At 47.1% G+C, this 16,227-nt stretch overlaps 1 pseudogene; it reads left to right on the top strand.

Annotated features, from left to right (window-relative positions):
- Nucleotides 1–11,772: 11,772 nt before the first annotated feature.
- On the top strand, nucleotides 11,773–12,901 carry LOC134413884 (cytochrome b-like; annotated as a pseudogene).
- The last annotated feature ends 3,326 nt before the right edge of the window (nucleotides 12,902–16,227 follow it).

Here is a 16,227-nt window from a genome sequence, read left to right as displayed (position 1 = left end):
AGAGCTGCACATCAGCTGGGGGAAGCTGTCCCAGCCCAGCCCTGCAGAGCCATGGCCGGGAACCGGGAAATCCTGCGGTGCCTCCTCCTTTGGTGGCCACGAGGCTCCCGAGTGCGCTGTGAGAGTAGCCCGGCTCTGACAGTGCTGGACGAGCAATGTGCCAGAGCTTCTGCTGGGGCACAGCTGGTGTCATTCTCCTCTTGGTTTTCTCCCCAAGCCTGCCCAGGGCTCAAGGAGGAACCAAGGCCAGGTGTGGCCATGTCAATTTTCCTCATGCAGAAAGGTGAAGACGTGTTTCACCAGTGAATGGATGCAACAATCCTTTTGATAATAACACTTGGTTAAGGAGCAGATACATAGAACATTGGGTTGGGAAGGTGATCTAGACAGCAGCTTTGGCTCAGGTCCTGTTGTTGAGGCTTCAGTCAGGGTCTGTTGTTCAGGCCTTAGTCCTGCAGTATTTTGTGGTGCAAATCACACCTGTGCAGAGCTGCAAACAAACAAGTCTGTCTTTAGCACATTTGAGACAGGGAACAGGATTAGCCCTGCAAGGGCAGGCTGGCACCAAGAGCAGAAGGCCAGCACCCTGCTTTTGCCCCCAGGCAGCCCTGCAGAGCCAGCAGCCCCTCCTGCGCAGGGGCTGAGGTGCCCGAAGCTGCCTCCCCGCTGTGCAGCTCTGCAGAGCCCGCGGGGCGCAGGGTCCTGGGCAGCCCGGGCAGCCCGGCTGCCTTGGGGCACAAGGAGTGGCCCAGAGAGAAGCTGCTGCCCTTTGCTTTGGAATTGTTCCTCAGAGTCTTGGCAATAATCCACAGTGTCTGATGTGTTTTCCTTTCCTCTCCCAAATTTAACACAGCTTTTTGAGAAAATTGACTGATGTAGCTGCTGGTGGTGGTGGTGGTGCTTTTGTCTGCAGGTGAGGGCAGGTGATTTGGACCAAGGACAGAGTCCATTGTTTACACCCCAGCTATGCCAAGTCAAGAAAACCATTCACAATTGGGCTACCACTACTGAGATGTTTTCCTAGGTTTTGGAAAGCTACCACCATAAGAAACCCAACAGATTTTCCTCCAGGAGGACACCAGCAGTAGCATGATGCCAATGTTTTCCACCCCTTTTCTGTGTCTTTTAAGAGTTCCGCAGTGCCCAGCAGGAATGAAATGACCTGTGATAATGTGATTTGAGAGCTCACTGTTGTTCGTTGCCACATGAGTGTTCATGACAAGCTGGACACCCCACTCATGGCTCTGTCGAGTTAAATTCATCCCAATTGTGTGCAAACAGCAGCCCCGAGATGCTGAGAAGAGCAAGCACAGTGGGTGGGTGTGCATGCACGCACCCGGGGGCTGACTGCTGTGTGGGCAGATGGTTTTGCACTGTTGTAAAACTACACTCTCCCAAGCTGAAAGTCTATTTCAAATATATATCTTAAATAAAAATATGTATCAAAAAATAAAATTGTCCAAAAATACATGTGCATTAAATTCCATGCATATTATATATTTTATATTTTGATTAATATAATAATAACATAACATAATATAATGTAATATAATATAATATATACATGAGATAATTTTTTAAGCCATTGCTTGTGGGGGATATTAGATGATCTCCGAGTGTTTGTACATTTTTGCCTTCTGCTACTGCTGACCCTAGCAGCAACTCCCTGTCAGTTCTTCCAGGTCACTTCATACAAAGGGATTCCATCATTTCAGTGCCTGTGAGAGCTTGGCACTGAAATGCCAAGTTGATTCCCAGCTCTCCAACCTCCTTCTGGATTTTGGGGCATCTCAGCACTTGTGTCCATGGCCCTGCCTTCATCCCCAGCCTGCAGCAGTCACAGTCGCTGCTGCCTCCCCCTTGCTGCAGCTCATTTGCCAAAGTGCTGCCAAAGGCAGCAGGGCTGGCTCAGGATCCCTGCTGGCTTCTGGTCTCTGGGATGAGCTTCAGGGGGACACTTGGAGCACTTTCCTAAAGAGCTGCCCGTGGGATGAGGGATTTGTCCTCCCCGGGTGGCTCCTGCTTGGATTCTGTGCTCATGGAGCCCCGGAGTTTTCTCAGCAGCCTCTGCAGCGAGTTCTGAGCCAACGTGGGGCTCTGCTGCCAGCCCAAATCTGCGCTTCTCCTGCCCAGCCTGAGTGCAGGTCGGGCATGTGCTGGGCATGGCCAGAGATTTGCATGGCCAAAATCCTCCAGCATTTACATCTGCCCATGGCTCTGGGTAGCACAAATCTACAGTTACATCCGTTGAAACATTGCATTTATTGCAGATAGTTACACCCGCACTACTAATGTACAAATACACAAACATTAACTTAAGTTTAAAAATGAAAAATATTTTAAATTGCAACAGGTATGCTACCAATATAGAAACACAGAAATATCCATTTATGATTAAAATCTAATTTATTCTGAGAATTGTGCTATGTAAATATATACAGATATCAACTTCAGTGAAAAAAAATTACTTTATTGCAACCCTCTGCAGCAACTCACTGTACACAAATATTGAAGTTACTGAATTGAAGTTTAACAATTAAATTTATTACATATTACTACAGCCATACAGCCCATATACAAATACAGAAACATCAATATCCCTCTCTAAAGAATCCCAGATCCAGAACTAAAGAAATAGAATTTTAGATCTATACAACTCCATACATAATAAATAGAAGTAAATACCTATATAGGCATAACAATATAGAGATGTAAACATGCATTGCATATTTCATTACATATAACATGACAATATAATACAAACATAACAGACCTGTCTATAAATACACAAATATCAATACACCAATAAAACAATCCAGACATCCCCAGCAAGAGAAATGCACAGCTACAGAGCTGTACAATTATGTAAACAGATGAATAGATACACATCAATATAACAATATACACACATACTATCCCTATACAAATATCAGTCAGTGCTTGTAAATATCCCTATACTTGTAACTATCCAAATCCAACTACACATCCACAAACAGCGCTAGATCAGGAGGGATTGCAGCCGCCGATGTTCCCAGGCTCTCGCTCGGTCTCCTCCTCCCGTGCAGAGCAGCTCTCCTGGACAGGGACAGCAGATGGGACATCTGGCAAGCACAGGGAACACTGAGTGAGGGTGGGGACGTTTCCCTTGGCAGCAGCTGCGCTTCCATCAGGGAAGAGGAAATACCAGAGCCTCCCCAGGAGGGTCAGAAGGAAAAGCGGCCAAGCGGGCCAGGCTGTGGGGAGCTGTTCACTTCTTTCTGGCATCCCAGTTGCTCTGAGGGAACTCCCTCATGTCAGGTTATTGAACCAACTCTGCACTTATCAAGACTGTGGCCCCCAAATCAATCAGCATTTATGTCTCCAGCTGCTTGCACCAATGACAGGGAATGTCCTCTAAGAGTGCTGGGGCACAAAGTTACCTTGCAGAGATCATCTGACAGGGCCTTGATCTTTCTGTGCTTCCTGTGTTTCTCCTTACCTTCCACTTGGAATTTTTACAGCATTTCTTTTTCTTTCCCCTTGATCAGTGCTAAAATGCGTGTTTCTCTTCCAAGTTTCAGTTTGTTCAGTGATTCTGTCAAGCCTTTTCTTAGAAGCTTTTGAATTGAGTGTTAATTTCAGCAATTTTGGTGATTTTCTGTGAGATTTATGCAAGAGTCCTGTTCATTGGGCACCATTTAGGAAGGTACAAAAGAGAAAAAAGGATGTTCTGTATGTCAGTTCACTAGTGGAATATTCATGCATAGAGAGAGTGATTAGCTGAATTTTACATCTGCTCCTAACCTGAAAGTGCAACAGGTAATTTGGGGAGAAATCAAAGCCCCATTTCTCCTTCTACCAGCCTGTATTCAAATGTAAAGTAAATAGAGCAGGGTGAGAATGTCAGTGCTCAGTTCCTGAAGTGCCTTATTAAGGTGTTCTTAAAGTAATGGAGATAAAATCTGGGTGGGCATTCCTAATTTCCAGACACTCATTGTCAATGTCATTGACTCTGAAAACAGCAGAGATGTGCACATCATACCTGATCAATCCATTTGGGGATGTTTTAGGTTCAGATTCTCTGAGGCTTTAGATTTTTAGGTCTCTAGACAATGCTTCCAGCAATCTAAATTGCTTTCAGAAATTAAACTTTTCTCCTTTTGTCCTCAGTCTTTGCACTCATGTGCACCAGAGACCTTCAGTGAATGCTCTAATCCATCTCCAAGTTGAATCTCCCAGCTGTGTTCACACTGGTGGTTTGTGTGTCTCTTCTGCACAGTGCAATTTTCAAATCTTCATTCCTTATTATCTCTGCCCTTCTTTTTCTGTTTTAGCTTGCAAATGCATGCAGATGTATCAGAAATGATACACCTAATTTCTGATGCGACAGTTCCTGTCTAGCAATTTTATTTTATCCTGTTCTGATGTCATGCTAGCCTTATATGTTTTATTCTAAGTGGACTCCTGTTTTCCTGCATGTGGAAGTTTTACAATGCAATGCTCTCATTCACCTGCTTTCATGAAACCCTTCATTAACATTAGCACAAGTACCTCTGTGATTCCCTTCTGCTTTGTAGAAGATTTGGGAAACTCAAGTCCTGCTCGGCTACAGAAAAACATACATGGTGCTTGGTCATTCCTTTAAGAGCTTAAGCTAATGGTAAACAACTGCAGCTTATTCATTTCACAGAAATTGGGAGAAAAGACATTGCAAATATTGAGGAGTGTAGTGCAATAATGAGGGGCATCCCTCAGTTATCCAGACAGACTGATGTCACTGGCAAAATTCCCTATTTTCCAAAGGCTTTCATTTGCTTTGGCTGTACTTTGTATGCTGCAGGTCACATTTCCCTTGATTTAAGGAAGTATCTTGGCAGGTATTCTTGGTGATATATCTTGCTAATTCTGCCCTTGGAGGAATTACTCAGTTCTGCAGTCCTTATTACACGCCCTGTTCTAAAAGACTTTTATGCTATTTTTCCTCTCTCTGTGTTTTCACACTTGTTCAACAAGGTTTTCTTTCTAAGAATATTAATCACAATATCCCAAAGGATTAAAAAACGCTTAGGTATTTTTTCCCTAAGTATTTACTAAAGAAAAATAATAATTAAAAAAAAACCTGTATGCCTGCTGGATGTAAAATCCAAACAGAAATAAACTTGAGAGTTCTCCCAAAAACCTTAAGAAAAAACCCCATGTATTCTATAAAACCCAGAGTATTCATCTACAAAATGGGCATGTTCTAGAAGAGAAAATTTGTGCAACAGTTCTACACAGAATTCTATGCTTTCAGGCTTTTTGCCCTTCAAGGGCAGTGCCATTCTCTGAACTGTAATGCTCTGAGCATGTTCTGCTCACCACGGCAGCTTTCTGCTCTCCCCTGGTAAAGATCATCTTCCCAGCAAAGGGGGAGTGCAGCCACCACAACTCGCAGCACCTTCCCACACAGCAAGAACCTGAAGGACAGAGATGGCTTTCACCAGCTGCTGCGGGTTCTAATAGTGCCACCTCTCAGCTGCCGAAAGCCTGAATTTCTGTGTTGCAGTGTGTTAGTTTATTGAGTCAAATGTTCTGTTATATAGTGGTATGTTCAAGTGTTCCCCGAGTTATTACAGTTAGTCTCTCCCCTGTGTTATGCCCTCCTACCCAAGTGTCCCTCAAGGAATCCCCTCCCTCCTCATCAGATTTTTCCCTGTCTGTCAAAACAACCCTTTGCCCCATCCATCAGCCCAAACCCTACCTTTTGTTCCAGAAAGTTCCCTGTCCCTCACCCCAAGATCAAATCCCTATCCCAAAGCTCTCTCTTCCCCTTGTTCTGATTTGTTGTAACCCTCAAAACCACACCCCGAGAATCGCTTATTGGTTACTATATGGTGTCCACCCCGTGTTTTGAAAGATTTTAGAAACCCGTGCACAGGGGTGTTGGGGGTTCTTTCAACATCTGTTCCCTTTGGGAATTCTGCCCTGTGAACCTTCCCCTTTCCTCTCCTGAGGAATTTGCTGCACTTTACACCGCGCAAGAGCCTTCTCTGCTTCCTTCACCCAGTTCTCCAGGGGTTTCTACTGCTGGGCATTTGGCCTAGAGGTTCTGGCTCAGGCAAAACCCTAACCTAGCCAGTTCCCCACTCTTGCCATTGTCCCTGGAGCATCACAGAGCTAGCCAGGGCTGTGGAGGGCAGTGACAGTGACCCATGCCCTGGCATGTCACAGCCCCCAGAGCCACACCTGCCAGGCCACAAGCCCCAGCCCTGGTCCCCACTGCGGCCTCAGGGGCTCCTGGGCATCCTCACCCTGAGTGCAAAGGCAGCCTCAGGAGCCCCCCAGGGCGCTCTGGATCCAGGCTGCAGACACCCTAAAGCCAGCACTGAAAGGGACATGGATGGGGACTGCAGCTGGATCTTGCAGTGCTCACCACTCCTGACTACTCTGTAACTGAACCCAAACCTCATTGGCAGCACCTTGAGCACATTGACCCTGCTCGCCCCTCCTGGAACGTGGTGTTCCCACATCCTACACCAGCCCTTTGCAGGGAGTGACCAGCTCCTCGCTGCTCTGCTACCCTGGCCTTACTTTCTGTTTGCCAGCAATGAACTTAACAGATACACTCCTGAGAAACCTAGCACAACATTTGCTTCTCAGGAGCTCTTTGGCAAAAAAACTCCACTAATCCCTAGTTTTTGCACAGAGAAGGAGGTCCTGACATAAGGCACAGGCACAGGCAGGGCTCTGGCATACGAATTCCTGAGCCACAGGATTCCACCCATTGTTGTTCCTAGCTGCTTTGCTGATATTTTAGAGCCAGTTCTGGACAGGAGCTGCTGCTGACAGGGTAGGAAAATTTGGAGAAGAAAAGGTGCAGGAGACAACCAAAAATAACCAAGGGGGAAAACCCTTAGAAATACAGAGCACAACAGAAGTCCTTGGAGATGGTTCAATAGAAAATGCCACCAGCAGTGAGCAGAGCCCGAGGTTGCTCACTGTCACCCCAGGGGCTCCTCAGACCCCGGCTGGTTTGTGTCTGATGCAGCCCTGCCTGGAAAGGGCTCCAGGCTCTGGTGTTCCCAGCTTGCTCCAGGCTACATTCTTAGCAGCACTGAAAGAAGAGGTGAAACAAAGAGCCATTTTCTGTGCTGCCTGCAAACTCTTCTCCTTCAGTGCCACTGCCAGAGATCATCCCTCTGTCAGCTTGGCACTGTGCCTGCTGCATCCTTGTCCCTGTCCCTTGCATCAGCTCCTGCACATCATCAGCACTCCCTGCCCGCACATCATGAACAGAGAGAGCTGTGTCAGAAGAGCAAGGATTGCATTTTCTTGGCCTTTCTAACAGACACAAGAAGCATGAGTCCAAATAACTTTGCTGTTTGTTCCTGCCCTCTTTTTCGATAACTCTTTTCTGCTTTAATGCAAAAGCTTCTTTTCCTACATGGATGGAATGATCTGGAATTGGCAGTTCCTTCAGGCTGTCAGGCACCATGGGAGTTTTCTCTTGCCTCTGATGAGGTGAATTTGGTGAATTTTCCATTGGTCACTTGGTGGTGTCACCATGGGCTGAGCTCAGCGGCCGACTCTGCTGTCCCCAGGGGATGCATTGGGACGCCAAGCCCCTCAGGGCTGGGATTCGTGGGAGGGCGGGCTCGGAGCGCCCAGAGCCTGGGCCCGTGAAGAGCTGCTGCTGGCGCTGGCTGTGCTCAGCCCGCTGTGCCGAGCAGCCGCGGCCACGGAGACACAGGCGGGAGCTGTGGCCGAGGCCTGCAGGCGGCCCGGGCCGGCTCGCGGCTGCGAGGACGCCGGCAGCCTGTGCCCTGAGGCCGGGGCCGTGGCGGGCGGTTTGCGGGCAGGGCTTTTCCGAGCCGGCCGCAATGTGCTGCCTCCCGTGTGGGCCCGGCTGTGGCAGAGGCAGGCAGGAGCGCGGCGGGGCTGGCAGCGGCGGGCAGAGGCCGCAGAGAGCAGCAGCCCGGCCGGGCCCGCTGCGGAGCAGCACGGAGCTGCCGGCCAGCCCTCAGCCGTGTTTGTGCGCACAGGGCAGGAGCAGAGGCCGGAGCAGAGGCAGGAGCCGCGGCAGGAGCCAGCCATCGCGGCAGCTCGTCGTGCCCAGGGCCGCAGCCGCAGCTCTCCCCTGCCGGCCACAGCAGCAGCTGCTGGCCTCCGAGACTCCGGCGCTTCCCGAAGACGATGGGCCCGGCCTCCAGCACGCCTTGGAGCCCTGCAGCGAGAGGAGCCGCCGGCGCCGCAAAGGGCAGCGCAGAGGGCGCAGGGTGAGGAGGAGGAGATGAGGCTCGCTCTGGGCCGCGCTGGGGCAGCTGTGCCCTGTCAGCCTTCACCTTGAGCCCTTTGCTTCTTTTCCATGAGCCCTGATCGCCGTCCTTGGCCAAGGGCCCCCGCAGCCCTTTCCAGGGCTGCAGTAAAAGCTGCCTCAGTCACAGAATCACAGAATCACTGGCTTGGAAGAAACTTTCAAGATGATAGAGTCCAACCTATGGCCTAATACCTCAACTAAAGCACAGCACCGAGTGCCACATCCAGTCTTCTTTTAAAGGCTTGCAGGGATGGTGAATCCACCAGCTCCCTGCAGGGGTCTGTCCCAGGAAGAACCAAGATAACACTGGGGCCTTCTACCCCCTGGCACTTGGAGCTCTGGAAGTTTGTCTTTCTGCTTAGGCAAAGGCCATGGAAAAGCACTGGGAAAAGTAATCAAAATCGAGTCACCTGCAGAGCTCTAAATTGATATGCAATGAATACAGAAGAGATAGAAAAGAAAAAAAGGCAAAACACAAATGGCACCAGCAAAGTCTTGGGCATGAACACATAGCTGCAAAGGGTCTTCTCAGCCCTATTTCTTTGTATTTCAGAGGAATCCTGCTTGAGCCTCTGGGGAGATGGGTTTGGGAGGTAAAAGTTCATGTCCTTTTTCTCCTTGGGGCAGCTCCTGTTCCTAGCATCAGCTGAGCCTCTCTCCAGTCTGATGCTTGTTCTGATTGTTGCAGCAAAACAACTGATGGCAGACAGAAGACACTGACACTTGCAGAGACGTGACTTTTTCCAGTGCCAGCTGTGAGTGGGAGTCAGAAGAAAAACTCCCGAAAGCACAACTCCATTGGAAGATTGCCTTCCTTTTCATTCCCATGCTCTAGATCCACTTCTGAATTGTCAGTTGTTCATTAAGGATTGGAAGTTCTCTTTCATTATTTTTTTCATGTGGTTTGGAAGTGGAGGAAGCTCTCGTTCATTCACAAACTCCAGACCAAAGTGCCTTTGGAAGATGCCCCTCGTGGCAGTTTTTGCCCAGCCATGGTACTTGTGGATATAAAAAAGCAAGGGCAATGGTATTTGCAGCCAAAACCCAGCAAAGCTTGGCTCAGCCAAAACATCCTGGGGAGATAGAGGCCTCCAGCTGTTCCTAGAAATCAGCAGAGTTCCAGCAAATGGTTGTGTAGCATTAAGTGCAATCTCTTTGCCTGGATCAGAGCCTTGCTCAGCTGAAGAAGCAGAAAGATCAGCAAGGAGCTCCCAAAGGCCCCTCACATCATTTTGATTTTGCTCATCTTGTGTAAGTTCACAATTAAACGTGCATTTGCATTTGAGCTAATGAGAGAAAAAAAAAAGTGAAAAGAGGCTTTATGGCAGGGCCATGACATTGCACAAGAGGAATCACTGGTGTGCATTTCATTGGACCTCTCTCAATCCTATAAAAGCATTGTAGCCCTGATTTGAAATAGGCTGGTATGAACCAACTTGGAGAGACAGAGACTAAAATGGCTTATGGGTTTTTTTTTTTTTTAAAGTGAGAAAAACTACCCAAAGGGTGTTGTTTTGTGACATTTTAAAATATACTACCTCAAAATTACAAACTGCAATAAATTAAGAATTTTAAAAGGTGTGTTTTGGTATATGAATAATAAAAACTACAAAAATGTGCAGATATGAATGCATGTTTTCATAAAAATCATGAAATTCTAGACAAAAAAATACATGCCCTGAACTACAATGCAAAGGCAGGTAGAACTGTACTTGAATGATCTCTTTTTAGATTGCTGGAGTTCTTTCCTTGTGAAAAGGAGCTAGGGTATTGCTGAAGAAAAGTGGCACAAGAAGGATGGGGCAGCGTGCCGTGCTCCGTGCAGAGGCTGCCAGGGGCTGCCCGAAGAGTGCCCTGCTGCAGCCAGAGCCCTCCTGGCCTGGGGCCCGGGAGCAAAGGGCCAGGGCAGCCACCTCCTCCTCGTCCTGACCCTGCCACCACTCCCTGCTGCTGCTGCTGAGGGAAAGAGAAGACTCTCCTAAGGCTCCATGAACGAATGCACTTACACAACCCTGGGGATGCCAGTGAAGGAAACCATGTGTCATGTAATGCATATGTGACCAGAGTCACCAAACACCACCTAAACATGGAATTGTTGCACCTCACTAGGACAGGCAGAAATTTAAAGAATTAACTGGAGACTTCAGGGCACAAGAGGCCAGAGGAGGGAAACAACTCTGAAGGGAAAAACCATCATATCTGGAGGGGAAAACATCTCCGCCTGCTCAGAATCGGTTGAGGGAACATGTCTCTAATCCTCTCCTGAAAGGGATGCTTTAGGTGAGCTCTGCACCTCCAACTGCCTTGGACCAGAGCCAGGAAGATTCAATTATGTAAATGTTACATAGATAGATAGATAGATAGATAGATAGATAGATAGATAGATAGATAGATAGATAGATAGATAGATAGATTTCGTTACTGAAATGTCTCTTTACTGTCCTCTCTGTTGCTACAGATATCAGAACTTGGTAGCCAGTGCCACACTCAGCTACAATCCTGAGATTGCTCTCCTGTTGCTTCAAAAAAGCACACTCTTGGGGAATGTGGAACATGTAGGTCCTTACAGAAAGGGATCAGACCCAGAGCATTGCACTGGGAACTGCACTCTTTGTGCATCTGTGCTCAGGCAAGTTCTTCTCTTGGACTCGACCACACTGATGGTGCTGAAGTGGCTGGAATCAGAAATGCAGCCCAGCCCCTTCCAGCTCCTGTGACCTCTGAGGAGCAGCTGGAATGCAAGGGCATTGACCTCCTGCTGAATTCCCAAACACAACACACACTGATTCCCTGGGCTGCAAAAAGGCATGAGCACTACTAAGCTCAAAGTGATCTGTAAGGCCATACTGGCTGGCCTGGAACCACAACAGTTCCTTCTGCACCAAGGTCCCTGCACAGAATGATGTGTTCTCATGCAAAACTACTGCATTCTCCAGAAGTGATACCTTGGAAATTAAAATTCTAGCAGACCCAGTCCCAGTGCTATAAAAGGGCAGAAAATAATGATGAAAAGAACTTTAGCTGGGAGAAGAAGAAAATGAACAGCCTCTTCCTCCAAGCAAACCAACCAAAAAAAAAAAAAAAAAAAAAAACCAAGAAAAAAAAAGGGGGAAAAGTCATTTCCAAAAGTGGCTCAAATATTTGGATGCACTGAGGAGATGCTGAAGGCCCCTCACGAGGCTCCTGCTCCTGTTGTCCAAGCTAAAGCTTTCTCATCCTGACCAAACAAGCCCCCTTCTCAAACTTCTCAACATCCCTAGGATACTTTAACCCCCTATCCCACTGCCTAAGTATAACCAACTTCCTCAAAGGAGGACAGAACATCGCATCCCACCTAATTGACCTCTCCTGATACAAAATAGTAGGTCCAGAGGGGCTAGCCAGCCTACAACTTATAGCAACCAAAACTGCCACCACCCTCCACTCAGGCCTAATAAAAGCTTACTTAGGATCATTCACCTTATCCATTCTCATAATCCTCATAGCCACATACAGAAATGACCAATGCCCTCAACCTTCATAAAAACCACCAAATCCTCAAAATCATCAACAACGCCCTAATCGACCTCCCAGTGCCATCAAACATCTCAACATGATGAAACTTTGGGTCTCTAGTAGGCGTTTGCTTAATTACTCAAATCGTCACAGGTCTTCTGCTAGCTATGCACTACACAGCAGATACCCATCTAGCCTTCTCCTCTGTCGCTCACATATGCCGAGACGTACAATTCGGCTGACTCATCCGCAACCTCCATGCAAACGGAGCCTCCTTCTTCATCTGCATCTACCCGCACATCAGCTGAGGACTCTACTACGGCTCATACCTAAACAAAGAAACTTGAAACATTGGAGTCATCCTCCTCCTAACCCTCATAGCAACCGCCTTCGTAGGATACGTCCTACCATGAGGCCAAATATCATTCTGAGGAGCTACTGTAATCACAAACCTATTGTCAGCCATCCCTTACATCAGGCAAACACTAGTCAAATAAGCCTGAGGAGGGTTCTCTGTCGACAACCCCACTGACCCGATTCTTCGCTCTCCACTTCCTCCTTCCCTTCGTCATCGTAGGCCTTACTCTCGTCCATCTCACCTTTCTCCACAAAACAGCCTCAAACAACCTGCTAGGCATTCCCACAGACTGTGACAAGATCCCCTTCCACTCATACTACACCATCAAAGACATCCTAGGATTCGTACTAATGCTCTCCCTACTCATCTCACTAGTCCTATTCTCCCTCAACCTCCTAGGTGACCCAGAAAACTTCACTCCAGCCAACCCGCTAGTCACCCCTCCTCACATCAAACCCGAGTGATATTTCCTATTTGCTTACGCCATCCTCTGATCCATCCCAAACAAACTAGGAGGCGTACTAGCTCTAGCCGCCTCAATCCTCGTCGTATTCCTCACCCCACTACTACATACATCAAAACTATGATCAATACCCTTCCGCCCCCTATCACAAATCCTGTTCTGAACCCTAGTCGCCAACATCCTCATCCTAACCTGAGCAGGCAGCCAGCCAGTAGGACACCCCTTCATCATTATTGGCCAACTAGCCTCATTCACATACTTCACAATCATTCTAATTCTCTTCCCTCTGATTGAGGCAATTGTCAGTGGGCTGTTGCACACTCACAGGAGCCTTGCTTTTTCCACTGTGTGAGCACAGCCTGCAAACTTGCAGGGCAGTGTTAAAATGATTGAGTGAATTGCTCCTTTGCTTTTCGCTGCCTATGGCATTACTTATGGTGCCTATTTTATGACACATTTCACAAGTAAGTAGATGTTTCCTCTCTACTTAGGTTAGGGTGTATCCTTACCTGGCTTTTGTATGTCTTCCTGCTCTTTCTTAGTGACTGAGTTTCTGATTTTGAAACAGAAAGAGCATTAGGATGCCACTGGTTTGGTAAAGCTCCTGTCAAGGCGTTCAGCTAAAAAGGGGGTGTCTGTAGCCACAGGGGCAGCTAGGTATATACATGCAAGTATCCGCGCTCCAGTGTAGGTGCCCTGGACACCCCAGTCAGGCAGATAGGAGTGGGCTCTGACACTCAGGGCTTCTGTGCACCAAGGCAACCTTCTGATGTCACTACGAGAAGGTGGCAACCTTTAAGTTTTTAAAGATTTATTAAACCTTAAGAAAAGACTGTATAAGGAAAGATTGCAGCACTGCGAAGTCTCCATGATTAGCAGCCACATGCTCATCTACAAAAGGGATACTCTGCTTTCTTTACCCTTAGCCCCTCCCAATGTTTTGTCAGTCAATTCTTTCTCTGCCGTTCAGTGGTGGAGATTACTTTCTTGCATCTTGATTGGAGGTCAGGTGTTGTTACACCCTGCCTGCTGGTCACAAGCCAGCCCTCCCCAAATGCCCTAACTACCAAGACTAATACAAGGGGGATAAGAAAGAGGACTATGGGAGGACATATTACAATAACAGCACTTTACATTTGAAGATAATATCTATCCACATAATATCTATCTCTTAATTGTGAGAGCCAACTATTACATTACTCACCTCTAATGCACAGAAGCAGGAGAGAAGGCACTGGCTTGGCATAACAGCTGAAATATTTTCTAACAAATCTCCCCACATATTTGCACCTTTATTGGACATGGCCAGGACTCCTGTGGATGTACATCTCTGCCTTTCTTCCCCTTTGGAAGCAGTCAAACTGGCAACTTGTGGGGAAACCAAGGGCTTTGTGGGGGCTGCATTGCTCTGCACACACCCAGGCCACCCGTGGCACAGAGCTTTGGTGCCTAAAAAGATCAACCAGAGGAAAACAGCTGGAGGAGGTTTCATTTGGACCTTTCTTAGCCGCTAACAGAAGTTGTCCAAATGAAAGTGACCAAGCAAGGCCTGATCCCTGCTGCCAGCTCAGGGTTAGAAAGGAGGCATTACTTGATTTCAGTGCTGGGTGCACAGGGAATCACTTCCCTAAGCCCTGCACACCCAGCAATCTCACCTAGTAGTTTGTATCCATGGAACTAAGACATATTCAATACTTTGCTGAAATTTACTGGCTAAACATTACCTCCAATTTTTTGACATATTTCAATCACTTCTCAGAATTTATTGACATCAGAGTAGGAGTGTCCTGTAGCTCCCTGCTGGTCATTGTCACAGGTTCAGGTGACCCATGCACAAAATAACCCAGGACAAAACTGGGCTTGCAAAGCAAATTCATTCTATTAGTTGCAGTAGCATATAATACATACTGATCTCTGGATTCCCAAAAATCCACTGAACAGGAGAAGGAGTTGGAGCGTGGTGCTCGGCAGCAGGGGCAGGTAGGCAGTGCACTTCCAGGACATCCCCTGGATCAAAACGCTGTGCATCTCGTCCTTCTCAACCCTTCAGCCCAGAACTAGGCCTTGTATCTCCTGCTTAGGAGTGGAATTTTACAGCAGGAGTTAGAGCAGCAGCTCACACATGCCTGGCGTGTGAGATGAGGCCATGATGGCTCAGGATGACTCCATGACTCCCTGCCACCAAGGGCTGCATTGTGCATTGTTCTCCTTTCAAAGCTTGACTGCTCACCCATTGACCAATCCATTGTTTCTCTTTCAAGGGTCATGGTCCCACCTGCTAAACAAGACACTTTTCTTCATTGTCTTGTCAACCTGCTCAAACATGGATCAAATATGTCAGGGCCTGGGACATGACTCCAGTTCCTGACACAGTCATTTGGGAAATATTCCCATTCCTCAAACTCTCCTTTGGTGGTCAAGAGCCTCCTAAAACACTTTCTTCCTTTTGAATGCATTCCAGCTACCTTCTTAGCAGGACCACTCTCCTTATTCTCAAGGCCAAGATAGCCACTTGCACACAGTAAGCACTGCAGTGGGGGAATACATGGTTCAGCACTCCTGTTAAAGCTAAAGGAATTCAAAAGACTATGCCCTGTTTGTTAGACTAAATGCCTCTCCTTCCTATTCTGAGAATCAAACACCACTGTTTCATCAATACACCCTGCAGGTGCTCTTGCTGAGTGAAGCCACATTGCTGTGTCAATAAAGCAGCTGGGACTCAGTTTCTTCATGCAGGAAAAGCCAATTCTTTATTCACTTAACTCATTTTTATACTGTTTTCACAGACTTGTGTTCAACTTCAACTGGCTGGTAGTTTCCTTGCCACACAATTTATTGCTTAGAAGGTGTATTAGTGTGTACATGTTAAGACTCTCTCTTTTTAAGACTCACTGTTACTCAGGTGATTACATTTTTCTTTCGTGGATGCTCATGGGACAGGTTTCTTGTTTATTACAGATGCAAACAGTTTTCTTAGCACTATAGCTTGTGCTAACTGCACTCATGACTATTCCCATGGGAAGTTAGCTGGCTGCACGTAGAAGATGGAACAGGCCAGCTGGGAATTTACCACAGTGTGGTAAATAGGTATGATTCGTGCTGATAACAATTGAAACAAGAATCAATATTGATACAGTAATTAATATTTGTAAATATTAAAACAGGTAAAATTAGTAATGCCGAAGAAAAAGGGAGAGGAGGGGCACCATGCCCCTCCCCCCTGCAGATGTTCAGGAACAGGAGGAAAGCAAGAGATAATGGTTTCTAAAAATTAACAAAGAAGGAACTCTCTGGTTGTGTCCCAGTAAAATGCTAATTATAAGGGTTTTATTGCCTTGATACTCTGTCGAAGGAAGGAGACCAGGACACCAGATGGTTCATCACAGGTCCAGTTTATTGAAGAAAGCATCAAACACTTATACAGCAAATAATAAGTTTATGAATATTCTGTAAGCCAAGCAATCTATTGGTTAAACTATACCATCAGCTCTTCCTCATTCCTTTGGGCCTACGTTCTCTACTTCTCACGTCTCGTTGTCCATTTCTTTATCATACTCAGCTAGGCCCAAGGACACGTTATCTTGCAGGTGCAAGATTTGGAATTAGCCACGGTCTTGTACTTTTCCATTCTCTAGT

This window comes from Melospiza melodia, unplaced genomic scaffold (genome assembly GCF_035770615.1).
Source record: "Melospiza melodia melodia isolate bMelMel2 unplaced genomic scaffold, bMelMel2.pri scaffold_55, whole genome shotgun sequence".
Classification (NCBI taxonomy): Eukaryota; Metazoa; Chordata; class Aves; order Passeriformes; family Passerellidae; genus Melospiza; species Melospiza melodia.
This window is presented reverse-complemented; position numbering and strand designations above follow the sequence as displayed.